Genomic DNA, 16,344 nt, shown 5'->3' with positions numbered 1-16,344 from the left:
AGAAATTGTCGGCCGACACTAAGATGAATTATTGAGCACAAATAAAGACATATAATACACAGTAATAAATATATATGACCCTGGAACAAATACTTATATCTAAACAAAATAGATCCTGAAAATGTCCAAATATCTCATAATAAATCCCAAAATAGTAAACTAATGTAATATTAAAATAATTGTCCTATCTGTTGTTTGAGAGCGTTGGTATAGTTGAAGTTAGGTTGTACACAGGTTGACTGCACGGACACAGGTGAGTCTGTCAAAGTCACAGGTCGTGTTGAAGTCGAGGTCCTCTAGCCACAAATGGAATAATGCCAGAGCAGGTCCAAGATACCACAGTCCACATCCAAAGGGCGATAGGTAACCAAAATCAAGTCCGCAGACTTTCCCTGTGCAAAACCCACACACTCTAGTATTGAAGATTAACACACTTTAAAATAGTAAATTATGTTAAATCTTTCAGAAGTCCGTTAACACAAAGGGTACCGTAAGTCCAGAAGAATTCAGAGGTTTATACATGAATTGGTTAAAGTTCATAATAACGCATATAACTTCATATTATTCGGTGTATAGCATTATTTACCTTTGAGACTTTCAATTCAATGGGCTAATTTACTACTTTGAGTTCAGTAGCTACTAAAGCACTATAAAGTTAATTAAACATTTGGACAAATAATCTCTGAGAGTATATACATATTTTACCCAGCATCAGAAGTAATTATAGAATGATATTAAAACCTATAAACCAAATGAAACATTGTTTTAATTGCTCCAAGTGTACTACACTTTCTTGAACTGTGTTCCCAATTTGCAATCATTACTGAGACATAAAATCACTTCCAACTCAATATTTACAACTAAAGTTTACAGGGACAAATATTTCATAGCTAAACAACATTTAAATTAACTAGTAACATAAATAATAACACAATTCTCATGAGAATTTGGAATATTTTGTTGAAATTAATTAATAATAATTCAAAGAATTACTAACACTTAGATCAATTCATCGACTTTAACCTACACAACCTTTTGACACCTGAATTTTACAGTAAATCAAACATTACATAATATTTTAATATTTTGGAATCTTCAATAAGCATGTAAATCATCTTTAAACATAATAATTACTAGCCTACATTTAGTGTCATTAGTTAATCATCAAAATCATTAATTCTTTACCCTATTAGACTCATATTTACACAAAACAATTAATTTATACAAAGGAAACAAATATTTAAAACTTACATTGGGATACAGAACAGCATTACTATTACAATTAATTAAATTCTCAGGTAAATTAGCAAGTTAAAATTAGAAAGCACATGGTCAGCAATTTTCATGTTTTTTCCTCTAGACAAGTTTTACTTTGCACTATATTACAAAATTGTAAAATTCCAATCATACTAACTAACCATGAAAATGTCATATTTATGATTCTTTAAGACTGACTAAAACTATATGACTAACAAATTGACAAAATATCTTACTTATTAAATAATAATGATTTACTCTGAAATATTCCAAATTCTCAGTTTGCATGTCTGGCCATTAGTTCCAAATCAAGAACCAGAAAATATTAAATTAAAATGTATTTAAATCATAAATGGATTAAAATTGTGTTCAAATTATTTACAAAATTGATCATTGACTAATCTTACCTCTGCCAAATAAATCCAAAAGGAATGGACACAAGGGAAAAGGTTGATGTTCACAAGGCTGGACACTGGTCTTCTAACTGCAAACTCTTCAAAATGGCTAAACTATACTGAATTACTTTAAAACATCCTCACTGCATGGAGTTGCCTTGTAGAAGAGGTCAGATTTGCTCATAGTTGTAACTGTGACATGTCAGGATGCAAATTTCCTGTCTGGCAGGGGGTGGGGAATAGGAGTGGACAAAGTCCAGCTAGGCACAGGCTGTTGCTCACCAAGTTAATATTTCAGCTGATGGGATTTATTTAATGCCTTCAAAACCCTGACACAAAGTCATGACAGCAAAGTAAATAATGTTGTGTTCTCATGGGAAGGAGCTCCTAAATTCCCATTTGATCTCATAATGATCATGGCCATTGATCATTCAGAACAAGTATTTATTATACACAAAACTGTCACAATTTCTCAACTTGATTGTCTTAAATGTACGCGATAACGTTCAATTACCAAAACACACGAGATTAAAGTACTTTTTTGTACAGAGCAAATCCTAAACTACTTGTAAAAAAGTATATTTTTGTTCGTGTTTACTTTGTGAAATAATTGGACTAAGTTTAAAATTAAATAGCAAAGAAACAACTTGTATTTGTTTTTACAATTTGTCAAATTTGAATATAAAATTTAAAAAATGAGTTTTTTATTATTTAGAAACATAATTATTCTATCAGCATTAGTTATATACCATTTCATGTTGTTTTAGTTCTTTTATTAACTGTTTTTTTTTATCAGAAAAATTACTAGTTTCATAACCATCTATAAATTAGAAAAATTAATTTGTAACAAAAACAGGTCAAATAATTTAACTCCTTTATGAGGTATTTTAGGAGGTGAGTCGGTGGCTCAGTCGGTAGCGTCATGAACTTCGTGCCCAAGGCGGCGATGTCGTGGGTTCGGATCCTGGTCACTGCCGCAAACATTTTATCAGTACAGTTCACCTTTGTACTATAACGGATCACCCCTTGCTTTGCTGGATACGTTCCATGCACGGGCAGTTAGTCTATGCGGATGGGAAAAAAAATAGGTAAGTGAATAGTAAAAAAGTTTCAATATTCTTAAGGGTAAGGGTTTTCAGAAGATATTTAGCAATAGTTTTGTTTCCTATGATATAATCTACTGTATTAATGATTTACAGCTTTACATTGTCCGTGTTCATTGCACTCACCAGTTTTACAGTTCATTAAAACCTGCCTCAACTACATCAGCCCTGGTCACGTGATCCTGAGGAAGGTAATTGAAACTGTACAACAGCGGCAACATGGTCGGACAGCCGGATACCTTGACTGACAACTTGGATTATGTTGCTGCGGACAAACTTGATACCCAACTTGAATGTAGTCTTAGGTTAGTGTCGAAAATTGTTAAAAGATTTAAAAAATATAATGTTCTCTAATTCCCTTCTAAACTTTCCACAATTTCAGGAAAGGTTTTTCTTTTTTCTTCGCCATGCAGCACACAACGAGTTTAAATCCAATCGAGGTTAAAATTGTGATCTACATAGCTATTAATGAGAAGTAAATGTATTTTACGTTGTAAATTATACTTTAATTATGTCATAATCTAAAACCTTAATTTACTTATAAACTAATCAACGATTTATACTGCTTTGTATTAAAACAGACTAATAGCGTACCGTAATATATTTATATGAAAATTAACTAGGGAACGAACAGCATACCATTAGTTTGGATTAACTTCATCGGTGAAGGGATCATTTGATAAACATTTCCCTATGGAAATCAAAACATGGTGTTGTATTTATTGAAAACGCCTGACCTTTGCCACTGCAATTTGTCATAACTAGTTTTTACTAGAAACTCTTTGTAATGTGTTGTTAAGAGACAACCTTAACTAGAAACATGAGTGTTCTTTGCCAATAATCTACGTTTAAAATATATAAAATGTGTTATATAATTTTAATATTTTGAAGAAACCATATTCAAATGTTTATTATTTGTATTGTTATATGTTCACCTATTCGATTTTTTCAGCGTTCATGATTCATTTTATTTTGTCGGGAAATACACGTCTTGATAAAGTAAAATTAACGTTATTGTTCTCCTATTTTGTAGTTAAAACTCCTATCCATATATCTATTTCAATGTTTATTTCAATAATTGAATAAATATACTGTGCATAGTTTAATTCTTTTTGTTTACTGTGTAAAAAATAAAAAGAATAATAGGTAGGTTTGCATTTAATATTAAACTGTTTTTATCTTCCTTTATGACTGATCAAATTGTGAAAGCCTATGTTTCGCTCTTTTAATGGCGTTAGTTATGTAACGATTTCGTAGCTAGGTTTTGCAGTACTCGAGAATTAAATAAATAACAACAAATAAAGTTGTTTGGTCCTTCTTCTGTTTTTCATTGTCACTTAATTAAAATTGAAAGCTTAAAAAAATACCCTATATGGTTTTTTGATATTATTTATTTTCTTCTATAGTCTTAGACAACAAGTTTAAAATCGAATGCATTATTATACTCGATAAATTTAAGATATCACACTTAATGTTTGAAAGGAAAATTATAATATGACATGCTCGTAATTTGAACTGCTATATTTAAATACAGAATTAATGGTGTGTTTTTCACTTAACACAAACTGTAAGCATATCTCTAGGAAACAAACATAAATTAAGATTTAATCCATAAAGCTGTATGTTTATTATGCGTACAATGTTATGGACGAGCTGTAAAATATTTTACGCCATTCACTCACAAACTTACCTTCTTCTTTACGGCCTTTGCACCTTTAAGATCTGTTTTATATGGCTTTAGGCTATAAGCTGTTTTAATGCGCCCATTTAAATCAATAGTTTGGTTCATAGTTATAGGACACGAAACTCAAATCCATATAAAGGTAATTGAGAAATCGCTGTATTAAGTTTAAAAGTATGGTTATTTTTTTTAAACATAAAATATTTTTTTGGGAAGCTAATTTTTAGACTTAGAACATTTGATATGCATCGTTTACTTTGTACTTACACCAAAAGATTTTTGTGACACTGAGTACCAATCACCCTGTATAGGACTTCCACCGTCTTAAACTTTTCAAACAAACCTTTCCTAAGTAAAATGTTTGTTTAAAAGAAATTATTCAATTATTATGCGTCTTTTTAGTATATTTTAATTCTATACTGTGCTAACTGTTAACTATCTATGGTTTGTTTAGTGCTTAAAATTACAAATGTTACATGTTACAGCCTGTAAATTAAACCCTTTAGAACTTCAAAGATACGAATGAGATTAATTTACAAGAACGAAAAATGTTACTTATCCAAATTAGGCAAAGTGGGTTTAAATGGAGTAAAGCCAAATCTGCATTCGTGTACAACTGTCTAAAAGGATTTATAGTGAGAAGAATATAACAACAGATAATAAGATTAATAGACTAAATTGATTGTATTAGTTATATTTTATAGACATAGCTGGCAGTTTGGAGACTAAGAATATTAGTTCACTTATACATGGGGAGAAAAAGTTTGGAAGCACGTTTCATTCATGGGTAAAAAAACTTATCATTAATTAGAATAACCGTTGTGGTGCGTGCACGCATTTTTTCGGGCCGGCCAAAGTTTTTAACATTGTTTAACTATTTCCATCTTTTAAAATATTGATATAACAATACATGGTTAAATATATGAGGACATACCCACGCCACAGCAAACCTGCCGTCTAAGCAAATTTCCATTTGCCAGAAATGATTTTCAATTAAATATACCTATTTAAATAACTTTAAGTGTAACAAGTACCGGACGAAGGATATTGTAAAGTAACCAAATAGTTCTAAAATCAATATCCACAAGTAGGACAATGAATTCTGGGTATTTATAAACCATTTTCTAACAATATGGTGTGCTGAATAAGCTATCCAAACTTGCATAAAACTAACATTTCCTAATATCAAATATCAGTTAAAAGTTATTGTTTGAATGTTTGCAACGGAGATTGGTTTTGTAGAAAGGAAATTAAAACGAGTTCTACAACAAAACATATAATTTAAACTCCATTACTGTTGATAGTTGTTGCTGTCTCTTGAAGAACAGTCATTTATAGCTATTTATGTCATTGCATAAAGTTTTAATTAGGTAAACTGTTGGGTAAAAACTATATCACATCAATATAAAAATATAAGATTTTTAAGTACCAAATGCCTACAAATAGACTGGGGAAAACTGTGTTACCTAGATAAAAATCAGTGTAACATTGAAATTGTTATGCCAGATTTAAAAACGTTTGAGCACAATATTGTTAGGTTATGTTTGGTTAAGGAGGTTTACACAAGGTAGGAATTCGTTGAAAGTTCATTCTAATTTAGTTGTTTTCGTCAGAAATTAAAGGGTACTAAAACCTAGATAAAATATAACGATAACAAAACAAGTGACTATTTATTTTTTGTTCAATTGTCAACTTTAAAATATGTCCATGTTTTAAAATGTTTAAGCATACATTATTGAAAATACTGAGAAAACATCTACTGATAACCTGAAAAATTACCCGCAGTTAATATGCTTAGGTAAAAATACGGAACTTAAAAATCATTCAATATTTCCTTTTTTAATAAAATGGTATCAGTCGTCACAATTGGATTTTTCACTGAAATTAATACACACTATATCAGTTTAATGGATTTACAATAGGTTTACATTTGATGAGACACCCCAAAAAAAAGTTCTTCCAAACTGGATGGTGGAAGCAGGTTTTTGTACAAGTTACTAAAACTATTAATACTTTTCATTCTAGCTTAGTAGGGGAGCGAGCCGGCCTAGTGGTTAGAGTGGGGGACCTTAGTCTCTGAGGTCCCGCGTTCAAATCTAACCTAATCACCAATGAATTTTATCCAAATGATAATGCCCCCACCCCTAGGTCTAGCCTGAAGTAATGTGAAAAACAATCCCAGGCTTGTGCAAAAAGTAAAAAATATATTTTAAACTAACAGGTTGAGTTTGATATTTGTGAATGCATTTGTAAACTACACCCTGTACCTGATAAATATTTGTTCTTAGAACTGCTTTTAGAAACTTAAGAGATATTAAACATTTAAGTTAATAAACAAATAAACTCTCCCTCAGTAATCCGGCGACTGATAGGTGTGACGTCACGGGATCAGCGTCAAGCCGGATAACAGTAAGACCTTCTCCGTGACTTGTCTTGAAAATCCTCCAGATGAGAAAATGTATACCTAGGTTTTGGTTTACAAAAGTTTATTTGTTTTAATAAAGTAACAAAAATTACTAACATATACCGAATAAAATCATGTTTTACCTGTATCATTGTACTTTAAGAGTCCTTAAGCCTAGACTTTTTAACTCAAAAACAATTAAAAAACTACAAAGCAAATTTCCAATCTCATAGTATACTAGATATTTAAACTACAATCACTTTGGTATTTGAAAAGATATTTTGAGGCAATAAATAACTATTCATCAGCTGTTTGAAATTATTAAAATTAACATTGCTCTTATGCACGGCAAATTTACGGTTAATAAGTATGTAATTTTTTGTTTAATATCCCAAAATAATACTAGTAAAAATAATATATATCTAAATTTCTCTAATTAATTTTCCCACAATAGTTTCCCCCTATTGTCCTTTTTACGTAATTTTAAGAAACTCGGGGCTTTTGTTGCTTAGGAATGTTAAAGAATGCATTATTCTAATTCATTTCGAAGGAAACTAAAAGGTTTATGTTTTGCAATTTTTGTCATCATTCCAGGGGTTTACTGGGGGCGGAAGTGGTTTTTCTTGGAAACGGTCCAAAACAACCTTAAAGTATCAACTCTGGGCCAAGAACTGATCTTAAATTTCAATCTTAACCGATCACTTCTCTCGTAATTTATAATTAATTTATAATTATTGATTTATTGAGTAGGTTAGATATTTTAAAATCGTACAATAAAAAATACTCCTCGATCAGACGTGTATAAAGTAATGCTACACACTGGGGTTTTCCTGAGAAATAACATAATCAAAAGTATAAGTACGTAAGAAACAGTTTTGAAAGTCCAAAAGACATGCATGGCAAATAAATTTATTTTGTGACTTCATAAACAATATTTCCTCTAAAAATACTAGAACTTTTACAACCTTGAAACAACTGTAACCGAATTACTAAATAGCTCACACACTTCCTTAAGTTTAAATCAAACATAAAAAGCATTAAAAAAACAGCTTATTTGTGTAGTAATTTTAATAGTAAGCTTATTCGTAAAACTACAGTAACATGGAAATTTTGCAGTGGAATGAAGCCCTAGGTGAATTTCAAAATAAAAACACATGTTCATTTGTGGTAAATTTGCTTTATATCTGAAAATCTTCAGCTCATTTGGTCCAGTAATTTCAATGTTTACATTACTCAATATGACATACTCATAAGTTCCCCATGTACAATATTGTATTAGTAAGATAATATTTCCATTTATTTGTGATGAGTTGTGATGGTAAAAATTAAATAAATATTAGATTAAATAGTCCTATGAGGGTCCTATGTAATAGTCCTATGTAATACAACTTATGTTTTTCAGTTTTGAAAACTTGTAAAAATGCATAACTTGTATATATATTACACGTAGAGAACACACACATATTGTTCGCCTTCAGCACATCTGTCGCTCAATATTGTTACAATTGAACTACAAACATCCTTTGATCAGCAGACGTCCTTCAGGGTACGCAGGAACTGACAGCCTTACAACTGTAACTAATAATGTTTGATCTAATAATAGTTTACCTATAATTAATTACCCAGAGGCATCTGGTCTATTGAGAATAAAGTGATACTTCTCTTTAAAATCTTAATTTTTAGGTACTTCACTTAATCATTCTTCATCCATCTAGACTTTGCAATAATGTTTGATGTAGGAGAGGCCGACTTAATTTAAAAGTGATGAAACTGTAAAATAAACTTTTTTGCAGTATCTGAAAAAGTATCTAAAACCATAAATGAATATCTTACATACATAATGTTGAGAATCAATGTGGGTGATTGGAAAAATTAAAGTATTCTAAATATGTTAAACAACCTAAGTGGCGTCCCCATCTTAATGATTGATTGATTGATTGATTGACAACGCGGTTCAATATTACATTTGTTGGATGGGAAAGCTACAATCGTTTCCAGACAAACGCTATCAAGTACTTATTATTATGAACAGTTTAAAACTAAATTGGGTAGCGGTTTTATCAAACGTATTTAACATTTTGGACCTTTTCCGTTAATTCACTACCACTAGTTTTTAGAGTAATATATTATTAGCAATAGAAACGGTGGAGAATTAAACTTTGGTTAGGTCAGGTAAGGTTAGCTTAGGTAAGATTAGGTTAGGTAAGGATAGCTTAGGTAAGATTAGGTTAGGTAAGGTTAGGTTCTGTAAGGTTAGGTTAGGCAAGGTTAGGTTAGGCAAGTTAGGTTAGTATAGAGTTAGAAAAACCTAACCTAACCTATCCCAATCAAACCACATTCCATTACTGGTAGTGAATTAACGGTTAAGGTTTAATATATTCACTAAAATAATTATTTTAATATAACCATATTTACTTTGTTTCAGACAAGATGTATTGTGTAAAATAATTAGCTTAATATTCCTACTTGTGTGCCAACATGCTAATAAGAACAAAAACTCCGAACAGATATTGATAACACATAAAGATAGAGACAGTAAGTAGGTCTGCATTCGACAACCTAAAATTTATAGCTGTGATTTGAATAATTTGAAGCATTTCACCCCGTAACGGAGATATGGAAATTTCGTGATTAATATCAGTAAATGTTTTTGTATCTATAAAAATATAGTTAGTAGTGATTTATGACAAAGTCCTATAACCATGGTGAACTTCATAGTGAAATTTTGTATTAAAATTCCACATTTGTATTATGTCATAGTTTTTTTTTCTATTATTTTAATGGAGGTGAATTTCAGAGTACCGAAATAATATGAACATGTACCTTGCATGTCTTTAGAGATTAGCAATTATAGCTCACGTAAACAGTATGCATAAAATTAACTATTGACAAAGAATAATATAATTATTTAGGACAGCTAACGATTATATCTCATACCAAACAGTTCTGTAATTTCTCTAGTATTAATAAATGGAGACTCATAACTAGATTAAAACGTGTCAACGTTGACGTTATTTCACAACCACATGTCTTCACAGATGGATAAAATCATATTAGGCCTAAATATGATAAACAAACTTGTTATAATATTACTTATAACAGAATATAAACCTTATTATAACATAACAACTTGTTAAGGTTTACATAATGTTGGCATCAACCAGTTGTGTATATACTATAATTGTTTTTTTTTTTTTTTTTTTTTTTAGGTTGGCGGCCTCTTTTAACCTTCACTTTTTTTGTTGGGGGCTAAACAATTTTAATTAAACTTGTAAGATTTTGAAGGACCGCGGGGGGAAAGCCATTGAGTATCCCCACGATGTACCTCATGTTCGTTATTATGACTGATCATGAAAAATTAGGCTAAATCGTACCAGCATAGACAAATAGACTTAAATACAGACAGCAATGCTGCAGTTAGCATAAGTTCTGGTGTCCACCGCTTGGAGTGCCATGTAGCTAAGTAGCGTGTGTGCCGTAACTACACAGCGCTCCTAGCGGTCGACGCAAGACCTTATGCTAACCGCAGCACTGCTGTTGGTCTGTATTTAATTCTATTTTTCTACGGTGCTAGTAACTGATCGTTAAAATATTTCCAAAAAAAATTGGTTTATTTGTTGTTACTCAGTGGTCTGTATCAATGTCATTTAACAGAAAAATTTATAGAAATTGTACAATGTATTACTCAAATACTTTAGGGTTTACAAGTGTGAGTTTCAAAATTGATGAGCTAATACTCTTGGAAATCAAACATAGCAAACAGATCAATGGGATTTTTAAATATTAGTACTGATGTGACCGCAATAAATTACTGATTATGTCTAGCTCTGCATCATTCAACGTCACGATTGAAATGACTTAACGCGTTTTATTTTATAGAAACATATACCAAAAATTAAATTCATCCAAACAAAGTCAGTGGATTAAAAGTAATTTTTTTACAATAATAAAAAATAAATAAAAATGAAATATCACCAAGCAAAACCAGAATAACGTTCTATCAAACAAGGTGTTTTAAATAGGCCTATCGCAATAATCTAAATTTAAAAAAAAACACTTGAAAAAAATCTTTTAAGTTAGGACTTGTAGTTTGGGTACCTACTGTTTTACACTACATCACTGTATACCAAATCATTGAAACTACCTGTATTGTTACAAGAATCCTTATAATATGGCTACATTTATTTTTAATAGGTACATTTTTGAAAATATGGGTATTCCAAAAAGCCCACATTCCGTATAAAAAACATGTACATGAACATTTGCTTAATACATTATACATGGTTGATGCATAAATATTCTCAAGAATTAACTTAAAAGCTATGTTTAACTATCAGAACATACCTCTATAAACGATAGACTACGACAAGTTGGCGTGTTCTTATAACTTCTTAATAAACGTTTTTTTGAAAGACTGGCGGAAACAATGCGTGATGACAGTCGAGGACTAAACAAAACTTTTCTTGAAAGCTTCTTTAGAGCTTTTTTGAAGTATATTTTATAAACAGTTTATTTCACTTATTGATTATACGTGACCCACCTTATGTACAGGTTTTAACCAAGCCTCGCATAGCTTTTGTCCTGGTAGATAGGATTTGATCGTATTCCATACATACAACAGAGAATAAGGAATTTAGTTTATCCTGCTAGAGATCTGTAACTAAACCTTTGTATTTTCCTTTGTGCAAACAATTGTCACCACGAATGTTTCTAAATGTGCTGAAAAACAGTGTTAAATAAAATTATTTCGAAATTCGTACGTTCTATTGAATCTTGTGCAACATAAGTAAATCCCCATTAAATGATTTACAAGTTACTTTTAACGTTAAAAACTGTGTTACAATAAGATTGCTTGAAGTAGGCGTTAATGTATTTCATAAAAGATATCATTAAACAATTTATGTTTGGAATTTAAATTTACTACTATGAAAGTTGTATTTTTCATTCTTAGTTTTCCAACAAATCCATTGTATGAAAGCTTCTAAAATGCTAAACCGTTGTACAGTTTAAGGTTTTCTCTAAAAATTGGGGGAATTGATTTCCAATCTATAACTAACCTTAACACCTTTTACCCGTAGCCATTATCCACTCTTGAAACGCTTATTTGTCACGGTTATCCACTTAACCGAGCCATTTATAACGGTGATGTTCCGCCATTTATTATCGGTAAGGATATAAATACCCCAATCCATTGTTTATCTACTTGTTTAACTTTATAAAAACCATTCGGAAAATGTACTTGGAAACTTATTATTTAAGTCCCAGCTTACAATCTGCAGTTTATTACTTTCCCTTTAGTTGCATGCTCAATTTGAACATTTTATTATCAAAATCCTGATCGACAAAACGGATAAGGTAAATGTATTAAGTTGAACTAAGAGTAGTTTCACCCACCCCAATTGTCAATTAAATAATATACATCCGTATGTGATATCTGGTAAAACTTGATGATTAACAAGGCTTAGTAAAAGAAAACTAGAGGTTTGGAGTGGTAACTGTACCACAAACCACCTGATATACAATTTGCAAGTTAAGTTAAAAACAAATTAAGTAGACAAAGTTCCCATACATGTACATATTTTATTCAAACGGTTTTAAAATTTTATTTTAAATAATTCTAAATAACAGCTATAAGAAATCTTACAGTGTGCAGCTTCAGTAATTTCTATGAAACAACAGTGTCTGACTTACCAAATGTTACCAAATCCGTCTCTTGGCCCTGTAGTCTTTGTATTCATCCATACCAGTTGGTACTGAATATTCAAAATATTAGATAACTATAATATATTACCAATGACACTCATTAACAGCGTTATTTCGTATTTAAACCGTTTACTAACAGATTATAGAAGTACAATCCAGTATATCTTTTTAAATTATTTAACATACTATGGACTGTTGCAAAAGTAAATAAATTTATTGCAATTGTAAAAAATAAGAAATCGTCAGATTACTCATTAATTTCATACTCTCTGTTCTACGAATATTTATCAGAAATATTTTTGGTATTTTAAATTGTAGGTTTTTCTAAAACAAGAACCTTGTATTGCTTAATCAACTCAAAACGATGCGTACCCAAAGGATTTTGTAACAAAGCAGAACCACAAATCCGAAAACTCCCCGAAGTGTCAGCCTCAGTTTGATTAAAACTGGATTCAAGGCATAAATTTCGTGTTGAAAATTATAGACTTTGATTTTGACAACATTTAGGTCTCATGGGGTAAAGTCATCGGTTCTAGTTTGAGTGGTAAATATGTAATCAGATTGATCAACCATTGGCGTTCGAAATATATTTAACATGTACATCACAACGCAGTTAAACATATACATTGACTTTTCATTTATTTTCATAGGTCTTCCAAAAGGTATGAAAAATTTCAAAATTTTAAATAATTGTATCAATTGAACTTTATTACTTTTTTTGATGAACATAAAAACTCTTTTAGAAAATTCAACTTGCAGCAAAAAGAGAAAAATAAAACCAATTTTAAAATATCTTTTACAATATGATTTCAAACATTATGGATCTAAACATAAGTAACCATAAGACAATTTGTTATATTTGTCTATATATATATTCTCTAAGTCTAAATAGCTCTAGCTTCTTGCCTAGCGGCCAGCAAAGTAATCATTTTCAGCCTAAGCCTAGTCTTTAATAAAGATCGTAAAAACACTATGAGACTATCAAAACATAACATGATGATCTTGCATATAGCCTTGAATGGAACAACGCCAATGGACTCATTTAAAGGCTGGTTTGCCAATAAACAAGATAAATAGATACTAACGGCAATATTATTCACAAACATGGGGATATTTTTATTACATTACTTCGCCCATCTGAATGAAACATTTGTATCATCATTCTTAGAATAAATCCGAACGAGACACTTTGCGATTAAATCTATTAAACTAAATGCTGTAATGTTCTTTGGTAAATAAAATGTCAACGGGAATGTGTCTAATATGTTACAAAACCGTTTTTACGATCGTCTTTAAAATTATACGTTTTATGGAGTTTTTGAGGGTTCAAGTAATTGCCTGCTGTGAGGAACTCTACAAATTTCATTGAAAGTCAACAAATTGGTTACAAGAAGATTTATCCAAAGAGATGTAAGCGGATATGTTTAAAGATAATGTTTAAGTGTGTTTTTATATTAAATATTTACCACCAACGGGTTTTCTTATGGTTTAGTTTTCAAACCAATGTGCCAAACAGTACGATGGTGTATAGATTCATTTAAACATTATGGGAATTAATTTACAATTATTATTATTATTAAAGTTTTATTTTCTACTCTAGTTTTCGAACAAATTTATTTGATGACAGCTTAAAATAATCTTAATAATAATAATAGGACAAAATTAAAATGTTATATGGATAAACATTTACCTTTGATTGCCTATAAAACATATACAAAAATTATAACGCAGCTTGAGTGATTTCCATAAAACAACAGTGTCTGACTTCTACTACGATATGAATTTATTGTTCTTTGAAACCTTAACCAAACCCGTTTCTTATATCTATTGTGTTCTTTTTATACTTCAACAAAAAACTGCTGTTCTCAAGATATCAAATAAATTTTATATAACAAATACAACTGGAATGTTTTAGAAATTTACACCCATACCATCGTTATAATTTGTAGCAATTCCCCTGGTAATGGATGGATGCAAATATCGCAATTAATATCAGTAAATTCTTATAAATCTTCGTAAAAATATGGTAATGCATGAATAATTGTATAGCATTGTAACCGTAGGTTGTTGAAAAACAAGATTTTTAGAATCCTTTATTTACTCTAAAAATATATACAGTATATTATTATAACAATTATTTGCTTACAAAAAAATATTTGTAAGCACCTTGATAAAAAAAAACACCATGCCTTATGTATACAATATGCTTTCAAATTAACTGGCGACTAAATTCAATAATGTCAAAACAAAAATAAATTAATTTTTTACATGTTGAAGGTCCCCTGAGAGGAGAGACTTTGACTCTTTCTCTCCAATGTACTTTATGCTAGTTATCTAAAAAAAAGTTTACTAATCATGAAAACGCATGTATATCAGTTATTTATTATAAAAATGTTAATCACTTATTCCACATAAAATACGATGACTTATCTATGTTAGCCAATATACCAATGTTAACAAACGTATTAAGCTCATCGTAGTTGTATATTATTCAGATACATTATAATTTACAAGAGTAAAATTCAAAACTGATGAACCAATAGTCTGAAAAATCACAACAAACAGATAAAATATGTTTTGAAATATGAGGAGTGATGGGATTGCAATAAATAACTGACCATGTCAAGCTTTGCATTATTCTACGTCACGATTGAAATGACGTGACGCCTTATATTTAAACAAAACAGCTTTTGTAGTATTCGCTGACTTTTTTCAGGAAATTATAGGTTTTTTATATCAAAACAAAGTTTGCTTGGAACGCAAATATTAAAGTTGATTATTTTACTCCTTTTTCACTTGAAACTCAAATATCACTAAGTATGGATTTAGCACGAATTCAAAAAAACCTCTCCAGGCTGCATCTATATGAATAAAAATTTGAAGCATAAATCTTGACCTAAAATAGCAGCATTTCAGAATCTAAAAAAATAAGTTGTCAGTAGGGGCTTATGGTGGATTGTGATCAAATGTATTGGCTGTTGGGACTGTAAAATATATTTACCATGACTATATTATAATGTTTAGATTGTAATGTATTGATAATGTATTGTGACTAAGTTAATGCATTTACTGATAATGCATTATTTGCAACAAACAGGTATGTAACTGATCTAACTGATTCCTGATAAATTAGTTGATTTTGGCGAGTATTAATTTATCATCACTTCAATACGGCACATTTAATTTTAAATATTTGTAACAATTTTATTTTTATTTTTTCAGTGTACCTAAATGAACTTAAGATGTGTCTTGACTAGAGTTATAAGAAGTGAAATTTCTATTACTGGTTTAATTGTAAAGTAATCTTTTTAAGAGCCTTAGCCCGAGTCAAAGTAATGAATATCGTTAAAACGATAAAATAAAAATAAAATGAACTTGCATATAGACCTTGCATGGAACGATGCCAATGTACGCTATTTAATGGCTGGTCTGCCCATAAACAAGATGGATGATACTAACTGCAGTAGTATTCACAAACATTTGTACATTTAAACAAAAGCGACGTTTATCGAAATGAAACACCTATAACATCGTTTTAATTTCTATACATCTTGTATATTTAGGGTTTTTTCTAATACGTTCTGGCATTTTCATTGCCGTGGATTAAGTAATTATAGTTTAACGTAATAATTAATCTACGGTTGAAGAAGGAGATAAGGTAGTAATGTTTCGTCTAAATTACTAGACGAGTCAGTAAAATTTTTACAAAAAACTTGTAATTTGTTCAGGGTTTCTTCATTTATGATTTACAGGAAGGTGTGTATTTTTCTTCCTAATAAAATGTAGTAACAAAAAGTAAAT

The sequence above is a fragment of the Macrosteles quadrilineatus genome, unplaced genomic scaffold, assembly GCF_028750875.1.
Source record: "Macrosteles quadrilineatus isolate MER2022 unplaced genomic scaffold, UCM_ALF_1.0 Scaffold_8__2_contigs__length_117827958, whole genome shotgun sequence".
Lineage (NCBI taxonomy): Eukaryota > Metazoa > Arthropoda > Insecta > Hemiptera > Cicadellidae > Macrosteles > Macrosteles quadrilineatus.
This window is presented reverse-complemented; position numbering follows the sequence as displayed.